The sequence below is a fragment of the Canis lupus genome, chromosome 33, assembly GCF_048164855.1.
Source record: "Canis lupus baileyi chromosome 33, mCanLup2.hap1, whole genome shotgun sequence".
In the NCBI taxonomy this organism is placed as follows: domain Eukaryota; kingdom Metazoa; phylum Chordata; class Mammalia; order Carnivora; family Canidae; genus Canis; species Canis lupus.
Genome location: NC_132870.1, coordinates 35,003,737 through 35,017,729, shown reverse-complemented (window position 1 = coordinate 35,017,729; position 13,993 = coordinate 35,003,737). Strand labels below are relative to the sequence as shown.

General features: G+C 34.1%; 1 long non-coding RNA gene across 3 annotated transcripts in view; it reads right to left on the bottom strand.

Annotated features, from left to right (window-relative positions):
• Nucleotides 1–13,993, bottom strand: part of LOC140623627 (uncharacterized) — a 57,568-nt gene that overhangs the window by 12,602 nt on the left and 30,973 nt on the right. For all 3 annotated transcript variants that reach the window (XR_012023179.1, XR_012023181.1, XR_012023180.1), the window contains 2 exons: nt 1,498–1,524; nt 1,073–1,220 (listed from right to left, as the gene is read on the bottom strand). This is a non-coding gene — a long non-coding RNA (uncharacterized lncRNA). The remainder of the gene's footprint in view (nt 1–1,072; nt 1,221–1,497; nt 1,525–13,993) is intronic.

The window sequence follows — 13,993 nt, the reverse complement described above, 5'->3', positions numbered from 1 at the left end:
GTAGCTTGCTTTAGGCAGTGGGGTGCAGGATAAAGTTTCTCCCAGAAAGATAGTTGCATTTTTTTTCATGTAAAGCAGAAGAGTCACCAGGACTGAAAACAACTGCATCCTTAAATATACTGTCTTAGTCTGAGTTCAGTCAGGAAATAGAATCAACATTGCATGGTAAACATGGGAAGTTATTAAACTTTTGTATTTTTGTATTAACAAAAAAATTATTAAATACTGATAAAAGAGTGAAAATAAGACATAAGGAAATTTTATCTGGTATCCTAGTAATGAAGGATAGAACACAAGGAAGAACAAACTTGGAATGGGACTCTTTGCTTAAGACTAGGGTTTTGACCAAAGTCTGGTTCAATCCACTGGACAGCAGAGAAATTCAGAATTCTGCAGAAGAGTACATACTGATCTACAGAAGAAGGCTAATGGGTGCAAGTAAGCCATGCAAAAGTTTACAGAGGAACTGGCAGCTCAGTGGAAATTCCCTGGGATACAAATCTATAGAATGAGTGATAGCCAAGTAGTAATAGTAAGGACCTAGTGGTGACACTCTGGGCCTCAGTTTTCAGAGAGCGATCATGGTGCTGGTACATTAAGGATACTGGTTTCCAATTTCACAGAGTTACAGGAAAATTTTTGCTAGGTCAAAAACCTGAGAATGCAAGGTTGGCAAGGGACCATGTGTTCTGGATGTATGATTGAGGGAGTGCTCCATCAGATGTTCTTACAAAATCATCATACAGATTTGTATTGACTCCAATGTTCAAGTAGTATAACATGGTGCTAAGTTTCCTTTTTGGTTGTTGAAGCTGAAGAGACAGCAGTACTTGTGCCACTGCCAGAGGATAGAAGATTGTGAATCAACCTACATATTCCTAAGAAACTATTTGCAAGCAGGTTTCTGAAGTTTTTCAGGGTTACTTAGGCTTCCCTTCTAGTAAAGCTGTAATACACCACAATGAGAACATTGAAACTGAGGCTTCTAACTTACCAAGCAATAGGACATCATCTATGTAGTAAAACGTTAAAAATGATTGGGTAGGAGTGTTTGCACAAAATTGTGACTCACTTTTTACTGGTGGCAAATCGCAGGGCAGTTTATCTTACTAGCATTTCTATACCAGAACATGTTTGCTTGGAGGACTAATTTTCTCTGCCACTTCTGGGATGTGTAAGTACAAGCACGTAACACATCAATTTCTACTATACATTTAGACCTAGAAGCAACAAAAAGAGAACACTGAAGTAGCTTAAAGGACTCAACTCTCAAAATTACATTAGTTTCTTCCCTTACTGTAAACTTTGTACAAATATTGCACATAATCAGGGTACCCATACACTCCATGTTGCTGACTAGGATGATCAGTTGGGTACTTGTATCCAGAAAAGTCATACAAGTTAAAGTCTCTTCCTTTTTGAAGTCCTTCTGCATACTTGGAGACAGGTATATGTACCCTTCAGTACCATCTGGACACAGAGAAACCTGGGCCTCACCTTTAATTATATTTCTTCTTAAAGTACCTGATGTTAAAAAAGAGAGAGAGATATTAGAATGTGTAGAAGGAGGGAATAGCTTTATTCCAGCAAGCAAGATTTTACACTCACTTTCAGTTTTCAGTAGCATACTGTGTTCCTGGACTTAGTTAAATAAACTTTGATTTTGATCCACATAAAGTTCTAGATTCTCATTGATGACATAATTTATTTCAACTTTGGAAACTCTTTGACCCTTCCAGGAGGAAAATGTTAACACCTCTTGTTTTGATAGTCACTAGCAGGTAGGGCACTGGAGAGCCCCTATATCAACCCTTCCTGTTGACACCTTGGGCAAAAGCATTGACTACCATATCCCAGGGACTTGTCTCATATAATTTTATTATTTCTCTTTGAGAAAGCCATTCTCTTTCACCACCTCATTTTCATCACACAAACTGTCAAGAACTGGGAAGGGTCTGACATTTACCCCACTTGCTAGCTAAAATGTTCACTTGCCATGGTTTCATAGGCACATGCAACATCCAGTATTTGGTCAGAGACAAAAGAGTTTGTTACTCATAGCAGTAGCTGTAGCACTTGAAATTTAATGGAGCAGAGGTATTTTTACAGATTTTGGAGTTGCCTGTATTTTATTTACTCTCCTAGAAGACTTGGAAAAAAAAAAAAAGAACTACGAGATCAGGTCAATCAGTAATCAATTCAAGGCATACCGTGGATGCCAGAAAACCTTCATGGCAACACCTTTTTAAAAAAATTTTAATGGTGGGAAGCAATGCAAAGTTAATTGAGCGATAGTAAAGTGTTAGTACAAAGCTCCCAAGAGAGTAGCCCCATGGCAACATTTAGGAAGACCCACATTAACTGCAGTTAAAGGTAGATTATGCTAAAAATCATTTGTGATTTCAAGAATTATACAGCCAGAAAACAGATTAAATACCCACTCTCATTATCTCTTAAATGCTAAAATAGGTTCCAGTTGCTTCATATTGTATCCAAAACTTGGTACTCTCAGTGTTTTCAAATTTTATCTATCCTAGCAAGAATATATTAGAATCTTTTCCCAGGCTGCTTACTCTACGAACATCCTTGAAGAGTCTATAACAAAACCTGCCAATGCTTTTCTCAGAAGACAGACAGAAATGCAAGAGATTCATGGACAACTGCCGGTAACTGTCATTAGCGGGCAAATCATTTTTGCTTTCTGTGAACACCACTCATTTATCACAAGCTTGAAATCTCAGTGCTATTTATGTCAGAGAATTGTTCTGAGAAATAAATAATGTAATTTAAAATGGAAAAAAATTACTTTCTTACACTTAAAAGTCCTATTAAAATCTTTAAAGTAATTATAATGCTATCTATGTCTTAAATATATGAATTATATCATTATGAACTTTGACTATAATCCTTAATTTTATTTTATTAGGTGCCTCAATTTCTATTTTGGTAAACATGAATTTATGCTGACAAATAAAAGTGAAACAAAATCTTCACACTTTTGAGATCACTTGACCCAGTGGCTAGGGAAGATACTGAAAGCTTTTTAAACAAACAAGTTATATCGTAATTGGATGACCGGAAATTTCTTCAGATGCCATAGCTATTCATAGTAATTAAGATGGGCAGGTATTGAATGTTTCATCTCCTTGTGATAAAAATTAAAATAATTATTAAATTTGTATTAAATATTCATAAATAACCACACAGTTGGGCAAGTCTCTCTTTAATGTATTTATGTTATTAAATACACAAATAATTCTTTCCTTTTATAAGTTATTCTTTTGAATATTAGTTATCTGACTTCTTGCTGTTTAGAAAGCATAAAAATTGAAGTGAAAGAGGTAGGGAATATTTAAACATAGGATACAAATCACTGTATGATAGCAGCCTCTCTTTTTAGAACAATGTCAACTTTGAACTTCTTATTTTTATCACAGTGTGATCAAGTAGTGAGATTTTTCATGGCCAACATGTTAAATTGACTTGTTGCAATGTCATCTGCCTAGATAATGAAAAATGTTCCCAAGTCAAGATCTGCAGCCTTGTTCAAAACAGGTTTAATATGCCTGTGCTGTGGCTGCAGGTTACAAGTGATGGTTTTCTTAAAAATTTCCATTTATCTTGTAGGAGAATCGCAGAATATTCTTCATTGTTTGTAGAAAGTTAAACGGAATGACTTAATTTAGATCCAAATATCACAAATTGCAAGAGATCATGACAAGTGTTTTCCTTCAGTATTGTGTTTATTAGATTCTATGAAAAATGTTCATGTTTGACAGAAAAAGTTCATGTTTAGCTGTAAATGGCATTTTCATTTGGAATATTCTTGGTCCTCATATTTGTATCTTGGACTATGTAGTGAGTAAAGAGTTTTAACCTTATGCCTCTCCTTTGTAGGTACTAATCTTCCCTGCGCTGTTCAAATCTAGAATAAAATAGCATTATTTAAGAACACTTCCCTCCTCTGTATGGCTTATAGGTTTAAAGGAGGAAGATGAGGTCATGTTTGTTTCCTTTTAAATTTTTCTTACCAGTCTTGAAAAATATAGTTCCATAAAGATGAATCGTTTATGAACCTTGCTATAGGAAGGCATGTTGATAACACAATAATGGTTTCTGTCTTCTAGAATTGTGAGGTAAAATATGATGTGATGGCTACAGCTTTTCTTCCAAACATTTTAGTGAAAAATACAATAGGTCTCTGCAAAAATATTAAATCATTTTTGCAATTAAAATGACAAAGAGAAAGAAGAATAGAAAATGGACTGATTCTAGAAGGTAAAGGTAATTGGAGACATCTCCTATACTACCTTATAGGAGATGCTATTTCAATATAGGTGCTTTCCTGACAAAAGTTACATATTTAAAATAGGAAATTAATTTAGTATGTAGTCATAAAATTATATTTGACCTAAAACAGATAGAAAACATATCCAGAGAGAGGGTGCGTGGGTGGCTAGGTCAGCCTTTGGCTCAGGTCATGATCCCAGGGTTCTGGGTTGGAGAATCTTGTGGCTGGCTCCCTGCTCAGTGGGGAATCTGCTTCTCCCCTTCCTTCTGCACACCCCTTCAATGCTCTCTCTCTTAAATAAATAAAATCTTTGAAAAAAAGAGAAAGTATATTCAAAGGAAGATTCATGTCATATTCAAATAAAGAAGGTAATTATACCCCTGATTTGTTCCTTCTGGTAGCATAATGCTGTGCTCTTAAACACCATTAGGAAACTCAATACCTTAAGAGTACACCTTTCTAAAATTTTTTTTTAATTTTTATTTATTTATGATAGTCACAGAGAGAGAGAGAGGCACAGAGACACAGGCAGAGGGAGAAGCAGGCTCCATGCACCGGGAGCCCAATGTGGGATTCGATCCCAGGTCTCCAGGATGGCGCCCTGGGCCAAAGGCAGGCGCCAAACCGCTGTGCCACCCAGGGATCCCAAGAGTACACCTTTCTTTCGAGCTTTATACCATGTATTAGAATGCATGAACTCTCACCCAACAGATACATATCAAGAGTTGTGTTCTTTATTCAAATAATTTGTTACTTAATAGTCTAAGTTCCAAAGAGCGACTTTAAAAAAATCTACTGTCAATGAAATTATTTATAATGACATATTTGTGGAATAAATTAGTCTCATGTATTTCTGTTCTTTAGCACTCTCATCTCCAAAATAGAAATCTAAATATAGCTGCCTCATAAATATCTTGTGGTGATTAAAATATTAACATAAATTTTATACACACAAAGCACTTAAAAGAGTTAAAAGGGAAAGAATGAATTCTCAGTAAATATTGGCTAGTTCTAGTTTTGGTTATATTTGAAGTAATAATGGTGGTAGTATTAGTAGTAGTAGTAGTGGTTGATTCGAAATTACATTTGAAATGATAGCCATTTGAAATTTTTACCCATAACAATTAGTTTTAGTTAATAACTAATTATAGTCATAGTAATTTCTTATGAGTCAAATGTATAAATGTTATTGAATCTACTACAATAGTTACACATGTAACTCTAAATGTCATTCAGGTGTGAAGTCACTTCCATACTGTAATAATTTAAGTGACGTACAAAGGCTTTCTGCACCACGGCCACTTCCGGGACTAGAGAACACTGAGGATCTTGTTAAAAATTAGCTGTCATACATCTCTTTCTCCTATAAGACTGAAGGTCCCTTGAGAACAAGAAGTTTTCTGATGCAATTCCTAATGCTTGTTTTTGGTTTTGTTTCTTTTAATCGAATTAAGGAACAGCAGTTGCTGATTGAACTAATGACCTAGTCTTCCTTTAGAGAAGAATCAGAAAGATACTTTTAATTGTTTACACTAACCAAAGGGTAAAGGTGATTTGTCCTTGTTAAAAATTCACTCCATCATGTCTGCCAGTCTGGGATCTAGTCTCCTGTCTTGCTGTTGGGGTCTTTTGCCAACTCCTCTTCTATCCATCTATCTTATCCCCTAATTCTTACCCAGGCTTCATTTACATGAATTCAACTTTTTCTTTTTTTTTTTTTTTTTCCCTTTTTGTTTTTTGTAATCTCACTTCAGTTGTCTCATTTGAGGTAAAAAAGATACAAGATATAAATGTACCAATAAATTATCACAGACTGAACGCCACGCAGTTATAGAAATAAGCTATCACCAGAAACCCAGAAAGTTACAATCTTTCCCCTTCCCAATCACCTTAATATTCCTTTCCTTTTCACAAAGGTAACCATTATCTTGATTTTAACATTAATTTACACATAATATACATATATTTATATGTTATATAATACAGAGTATATATAATACACACAATGTATATATACACACACATATTTAGCATAGTATTTTTATGCAAAGTATACATAAAGTACAGAATATACATAAATACATACAGATATAGATATATATGATATCTGGCTTTCATTCAACATCATGTATTCACCTATGTTGTTAAGTGTTGAAGCATTTTTTTAATCTTAGTTGTGCTTTAATATTACTTTGATTAAATCTATCGAATTTTATTCATCCATTTGCAGAAGATGGATAATTGAATTTTTACTGATATTTCTTTGTAGGTTTCTTTATAATGCTGCTCTGGCTAATCTTGTAGCTGTCCTTAAGTGACTATATACACAAATGTGTTATTCTACTTAGGAGAAGAAACACTGCGTCATAAGTCTTTTATATTTTCAACTGAGGTAGACTAGGTCAAAAAGTTTTCAAAAATAATTGAATAAATCACACATTATTTCCTTTATCTGTGTAAAAGAGTATTGCCACATTTTAGGCAACACTTAATAATTTGTTTGAATTCCTTAAATATTCTGGAAACCAGCCAGTTACAAACATTCAAATAGATTCTTTCACTTGATGTTTGCTTTTTCACTTTGGTGTTTTACAATTAACAAAATTTTGGAATTTTTATGTTACTGAATTTAGGCTTTTTATGGCATATAAATATTTCCTTGCTTATACAGGGGTCAGGAGAATATTCTCTTAATTTCTTGAAGCTCTGTTTTACATTTCACATTTAAATCTACAATCCAGGGGATCCCTGGGTGGCTCAGTGGTTTAGTGCCTGCTTTCGGCCCAGGGCATGATCCTGGAGTCCCGGGGTTGAGTCCCACGTCGGGCTCCCTGCTTGGAGCCTGCTTCTCCGTTTGCCTGGGTCTGGGCCTCTCTCTTCCTCTCTCTCTCTATGTCTCTCATAAATAAGTAAAAAAACCCTTTAAAATAATTAACTAATTAATTAATCTACATACAATCCACCTAATTAATATTTTTGTATAGGATGAAGTATTAGATTAAGATTTATTTATTTCTCCATTTGACAATTTAATTGGCCCACCACCACATTGAAAAATCATATTTTCCCCACTAGTCTGTACTGACACCTTTATTGTAAATTGTCTATGTATACATTAAATCCATTTGCATACTCTGCCATTATTAAACTGTAATTTGACTTTTTTTAAATTTAATTTTTTTGTACTCTCTACACCCAACGTGGGCTCAAACCTATAACCTCGGGATCAAGAGCCACATGTTCCACTGACTGAACCAGCCAGGTGCCCCTAGTATTGTAATTTGTATAATATCTTGATAATTGATATCTTATAGGATATTCAATTTGATAAAGGATTATAAAAATAATAACAAGGAGCATACTTAATAGTGAAATCTTTAAACCTTCCTTCTAAGATTAGAAATGAGACAAGGAAAACCAGTATCACACTCCATTTTTACTTCAAGAGAGCCTTACTATCTGTGGCTCTTGAATCACTTTGTAAGTACTATACCAAGCTGGTGCATATATACACACATGCATACACACATACATAGATATTACTATTTTAATAACTTTGGGCAGAGCAAAGTTGTCATTTCTAAGTTATGCACACATTCTGTGGTAGAATACATATATTAAAAATATCTTTAATTTTTTAAGAAACCTCTATATTGTTTCCCACAGTGCCTGTGCCAATATACATTCCCACCAATAGTGCGCAAGAATACATTTTTCTCCATATCCTTGCCAACACTTGTTCAAAATATTTTTAAATGCTTAAAATTTATTTAAAGAAAACAAAAATACATTGTAGAAACACTGATTTCAAGGTGAATGGATTTGAAAAACATTGAGCTGCCTTATGTAGTTCTGCCTAAACTTTGTTTCTTTTTTTTTTTTAATTGCATTTATTTATTTATTCATGAGAGAGACAGAGAGAGAGAGAGAGAGAGAGGCAGAGACACAGGCAGAGGGTGAAGCAGGCTCCATGCAGGGAGCCCGACGTGGGACTGGATCCTGGGTCTCCAGGATCACGCCCTGGGCCGAAGGTGGTGCTAAACCACTGAGCCACCTGAGCTGCCCCCAATCTTTGTTTCTATAAACTGAAATCACTTACATACAAAATATGACAGCAAACAAATACATTTTTTTTTTTTTTTTTTTTTTTTTTAAGAAAACTATCACTATTTGCTTCAAGAAACTGCCTCTGGCCTTACTTACCCTAAGATATCCTATTCAGATGTCTCTCACTGGAGCTCAGGTTTATCTCTTTGTTTCATTGAATTTCCACATTCAGAATCTTTGAAATTATTTTTGATAGGCTCTGAACCCTTGAATTTGCTGGGCACTCTATAGTTTACTTTATGGTTCAATGGACTAGCATTACTTCCTATATTTACTTCCAGCACATTAATCAGAAGCTTTTGTACTAGGAGACTAACAACTGAAACAACTGCAATATTCTCAACTCTCAGCAAAGTATGGGAATTCAAATTTTATAAAAATAATTTAAATACAGATTTAATGACATAATATATTTTTAAAAATTAGGTAATAAAAATCCTTTGCAAGGGTATGCTCCATGGTTCAATTTGTAATCTAAAAGAATTAATATATAAAAAATTATATAAAATAAAAGAATTAATACAGAGAATATGTATATCTTCACTTGACTCATCAAATGCCCATGCCTTTAACTATTGGTATATATTCTAAATAATTACTGTGTCTTATGGTTATGATTTTTTTTCATTTGGTATATATTTAACTTTTAAATCTATTTTGTGGTTAGATTATGTGGGATATAATCATGTTTCATAATTCCCAGAAGCAAAGAGCCAAGACAATTGATGGAGTCAGATGCATTGACTCATAGCATAGAAAAATGCAAGAGAAAGTAAGATCAAATGAAGATTCACAAGTAACTTCTGAATTGAAAGAAGGAGAAAAATACAAAGAAAACTAAAATAATAAAAATCATAGTATCTAATTAGGCACAATTTATAGACCATAATTAAAAGAAAGAAATATTAATAAAATGTGTAGGATATAGGCATTTTAGCAAAGAGTACCCTTTGTGTATGTATATTACAGAATAAAAAGATAATTTCATAGATCATAAGTTATTGCTTATTCTTTTTTAAATATACAACTGCCTAGTGAAGCTTTGGTTACTGCATGGTAAAAATAATGTCCTTCAAATGAGAGTCAAAAATCAATGAAATTAATGTCTCCTATTTCAAAATAGAAATAGAACTCATTAAAAAACAATTAGTGGCTTCTTTACCCAATCACACTTAATGCATACATGTGAAACTTATTTATATGTATATGTATATCAGGCACTGAATACAGATTTATGCATCACACAATACATATAAATACATACATGTATATTAATATATAACCCAATAGTGGCTTTGATTTGAGGAAGTTGAAGCAAATAAATGTTTTGATGGAGGTAGGTTTGTATTCAGAGTAGTGGTTGCAAGCTAAAATAATAGTTAAAATGTGCTACAATGTGATCACTTCAGTGGGAAATAGTTTACGGCATGCAGAGTGGGGTTTCTAATTATAAAAGGAAGAAATCAATGGATCACATAACTTAAGTCAGAGAAAGTCTGGAGAGCCAGGAACCCTCTGGGGCAGAATTTACTCTGATAAAATGGAAGACTATACTGAGTATATTTATCAACAGAACAATGGACTTATCTTATTGATCTACAACATTCTTGCTAAAGCATAAGCTAAACATATTACTAGATAGTCTAGAGTTTTTAATCCTTTAGTCAAATAATAAGGTTGAATCCTCTGCCCTGATGTAGGTCTTCACACCAGTGGCAGTGATACTAGGAATCATTTGTCTTTCTTATATGCTTTTTCTTTGCTCAAGGACAAGATCTTAGTCAAAGGCAAGGCTAGAAACTATTTTGATTCCTGCATACATGCTCTTTATTTTCACTTATTTTTCAAACTTAGAAGTCCTCTGAAGAGCTTAGACATTTTGGAAAGCAAAAACTAGAAAGACTTGCTCTGTTTACTTTTTGATCTGCTCTACACTTATTCTTAGGAAATTAAATATAGAGACAGCTGACTTCCCAAATAAAAGAAATTGGTATTATTACGGAAAAAAAAAATCCCTAAATAGTATTCATTCTGTCATAGTCATGTCTCCTCCTTCCTCAGATGACATAAATTATATTGCTTTCACATCTCAGTCAGTGCCTACTCCTTGCAAGGTTGGGGGAGTTTCAATAGCCAAATGTTATTGCCCAGTGGGTTCTGATGTTAGGGATTACAACTAATTTAGTTTTTTTTTTTTTTAAGATTTTATTTATTTATTCATAAGAGACACACAGAGAGAGAGAGAGTGAGGCAGAGACACAGGCAGAATTCTCCCTCTCTCCCTCTCCCTCTCTCTTCCTGCAGTCTCCATGCAGGAAACCCGATGTGGGACTCCATCCCCGGTCTCCAGGAGCAGGCCCTGGGCTGAAGGTGGCACTAAACTGCTGAGCCACCCGGGCTGCCCTAATTTAGGTTTCTATGCACAATTGGGACATGCTTTTTTCATAGGTATAACCTATATTTGATTCAATAATTTTCTTCACTACCAGGAACATCTAATCAGAGTTTAATTCAAAGGCTTAGCAGTAGATTCTATGATTCTTCATTATCTTACTGTAGTTTAGCATGATGGGCTCAAAATTTTATTCTTATAAGTCTTCTTCAAATATATGTGAGTGGTGGGGTCACAGGGCAGGTGATTCATTGTAATTGTCTCACTGAATTTACTATGCCTGATTTGTTTGGCTGTTTAGACTCTGAAAATTAGAAGCATGGTTTGTACCACTTTCATTGCCATCTTGACATTTGGAATCTCGTTGACTCCAATTGGATTATTTAGTTATTGTATGTCGTGTCCCTGCCAGGAATAATAAAGGTCACTTACCAAAAATCCAATTAAAATTTAAACTCTATGTTAATAATCTGTTACAAAGAAATCCCAACATTTTTAGAAGTTTCTTTTCTCAAATCAGGTGGCACAGTATCCAGATAATTAACAAGCAGGAAATACAATTTCAATTAATGAGACTGTCTTTCTCTTTGTCTCCTTGGCCTCTCCCCCATGACATTTCACCTAATTGTGCCCCCTTTGTGAACCAAAAGAGAAAATGAATTAAGACTAAAAAAGAAGAGGAGATGATTTTTTGTTCTCTCAAAAGAATATGAACAATTCCTTTCAGAATGTGAATGTGTGCTTTGCCAGTTCTGTCTCCTCCTGTGAAGGCTACAACTAGAGAAAGAATCAGATCTACTAATGAGTATTTATAAAAGACCAATCTAATTTCAATGCCTAAATGAAACAGTGAAAGAATAGAACAGTAATTTTATGAGTAACTTTCTGAGAAATGTGTGGCTTCTGCAGCAATTGCTTTAGTAAAAGTCACTCTCAAATACATCTTTGAAGGAAGATATGAAATCCAGCAGTGTTACCTGAAGGAAGATAACAAATACAATGTTATACTTCACTCACACAAATGAAGTTGTAAAAAAAAAAAAAAAGTGTTTCCTGTTAATTTTAAAAGAATAAAGGGCCTTATTTTATTTCTTGATTAAGAGTATAATGCATTTACACATTATCGAACAGTGTTTTCCCAGTTATTTCATCGCATCTAAAGTTACAATAACAGTTTTGTCCTACTCTCGAAGACTAGAAATCATTTCTGCAGAACTGCTAGTTTTAGATCATGTATGTTTCAGGAGTATTATTTCAAACACTACCAGCTAAGGATGAAAATCCTTATTCATAATGGAGACAATCATAAAGAAAAAAAAGGGTTAGAGGTTTTCAGTGAGGCTGTTTGCATTTTAGCATAAGTCTAGAAGCACAGATGGTAAGACTTGGAAAGCTTTAGCAGTACTACAATGGTCATATTGCTTTGAAAGGCAGTGCTCATTTGATTCTCAGCAAGAGAATGTCCAAAGTGTGTCATTATTAAACCATCATTTTCCAAAACCATCACAGTGAATAGGCAGAGCTTTTAAGTGTTGCTACTTCATCTACAATCTCTAAGAAGATTTCCCAGCTCCCTTCAGTAATCTGTTGTGGAGTCTCAAAAGCTCCACATTTTTGTCCATGTTTCACTTTAATCATTGATGCAATAATTAGAAGCTATTGCTGAACTTAGTAACCTTCCTTTTATCATTCAGAAAAGAACAAAAATACAATTAATAGGGTTCTGTTTACAAATATAAATCTATTTTATCTTTAATCTATAATTTGAATACCTCAATACATATTTTAGATGATTTACAATACACACACAGTGGAACTCTGACAATAAATAAAGTAATCAAACACAGGTAATGAATGAGAGTGTAAAAGAGCTTGTTTATGCTGAAAAATCAGGCTACATATAACCACTGAATTTTAATAAAATCCTAGATTTTCTCCTTATGTCAACAAATTCAAAGTGGAGATACAGTGAAAAATTAGCTGTGATAGTCTAGAAGTCCAAGTTCCTTTTTTAAGAGGAGAAATAAAATGTTCAACACCAAACACTAAAAGTGATTTATGTTGTGGTGTTTCGTATAAGTGATATTGAACAAAATTTAAATAATGTCCTCAATAATAGTTTTATAACATCTTTAAGAAGATTCTTCTAATGAGCATTTCTTTTTTTTTTAAGATTATTTATTTGTTTATTAGAGACACAGAGAGAAAGAGAGAGAGAGGCAGAGACAGAGAGAGAGAGAGAGAGGTACAGGCAGAGGGAGAAGCAAGCTCCAAGCAGGGAACCCAATGTGAGACTGGATCCTGGGTCTCCAGGATCACGCCCTGGGCTGAAGGTGGCACTAAACCGCTAAGCCACCGGGGCTGCCCTAATGAGCATTTCTAATATCTATCATTGGTAGAAGTAGAGTTTGTAATATCATAATGTAAACCTTGATATTTCACCAATGAATGAAACTACATCTTGAATCATAAATACTCACAAGTTCTACAAGGAGGAGTTAGTCAACAAATGCAGTCCAGGACAAAAAAAAAAAGAATTGAAATGGAAATGAAATTTACCAGAATAAAAGAATAGACTCAAATTCAGATTGATTACTGTTTTTCTCAAACCAGTTATGATGAAGCCACACTGCTCTCAGTACAATAAACATGTAGCCTCTCTACCTAAAAGCTATCGTATGGCAAAGGAAGAATAAAAAAGTGGAGCAAATTGCAGTTACAGGAACAAGTTGTAATAATAATTAATTCTTTAGCATTTTAATGTTTGCAAATTGACATAATTTTAATAATTATTATAGTTTGTCTTCATCAAAATTTATTTCAAAAGAGCTTAAAATGAATTCTTAATCCTACTTTACCATTGACAAATCTGAATAGTGACAAAATATTTTGCAGTGAAAAATAAAATGCCAAACATATAAATATTTCCCAAAGGTGAGAAAATCTGCAATGCCATAAGGAAATACAATGACTAATTTCCCATCTTTTTGTAAATGTCTTATATATTAGCTATTAAAAACTAAGATAAGGGTTACCTAGGTGCCTTAGTCCATTAAGCATCTGCCTTCAGCTCAGGTCATGATCTCAGGGTCTTGGGATCAAACCCCACATTGGGCTCTCTCCTCAGCAGGGAGTCTGCTTCTCCCTTGCCCTCTGCTCTCCATCCCTGCTCATGTTCTCCCTTGCAATCTCTCTCTCAAATA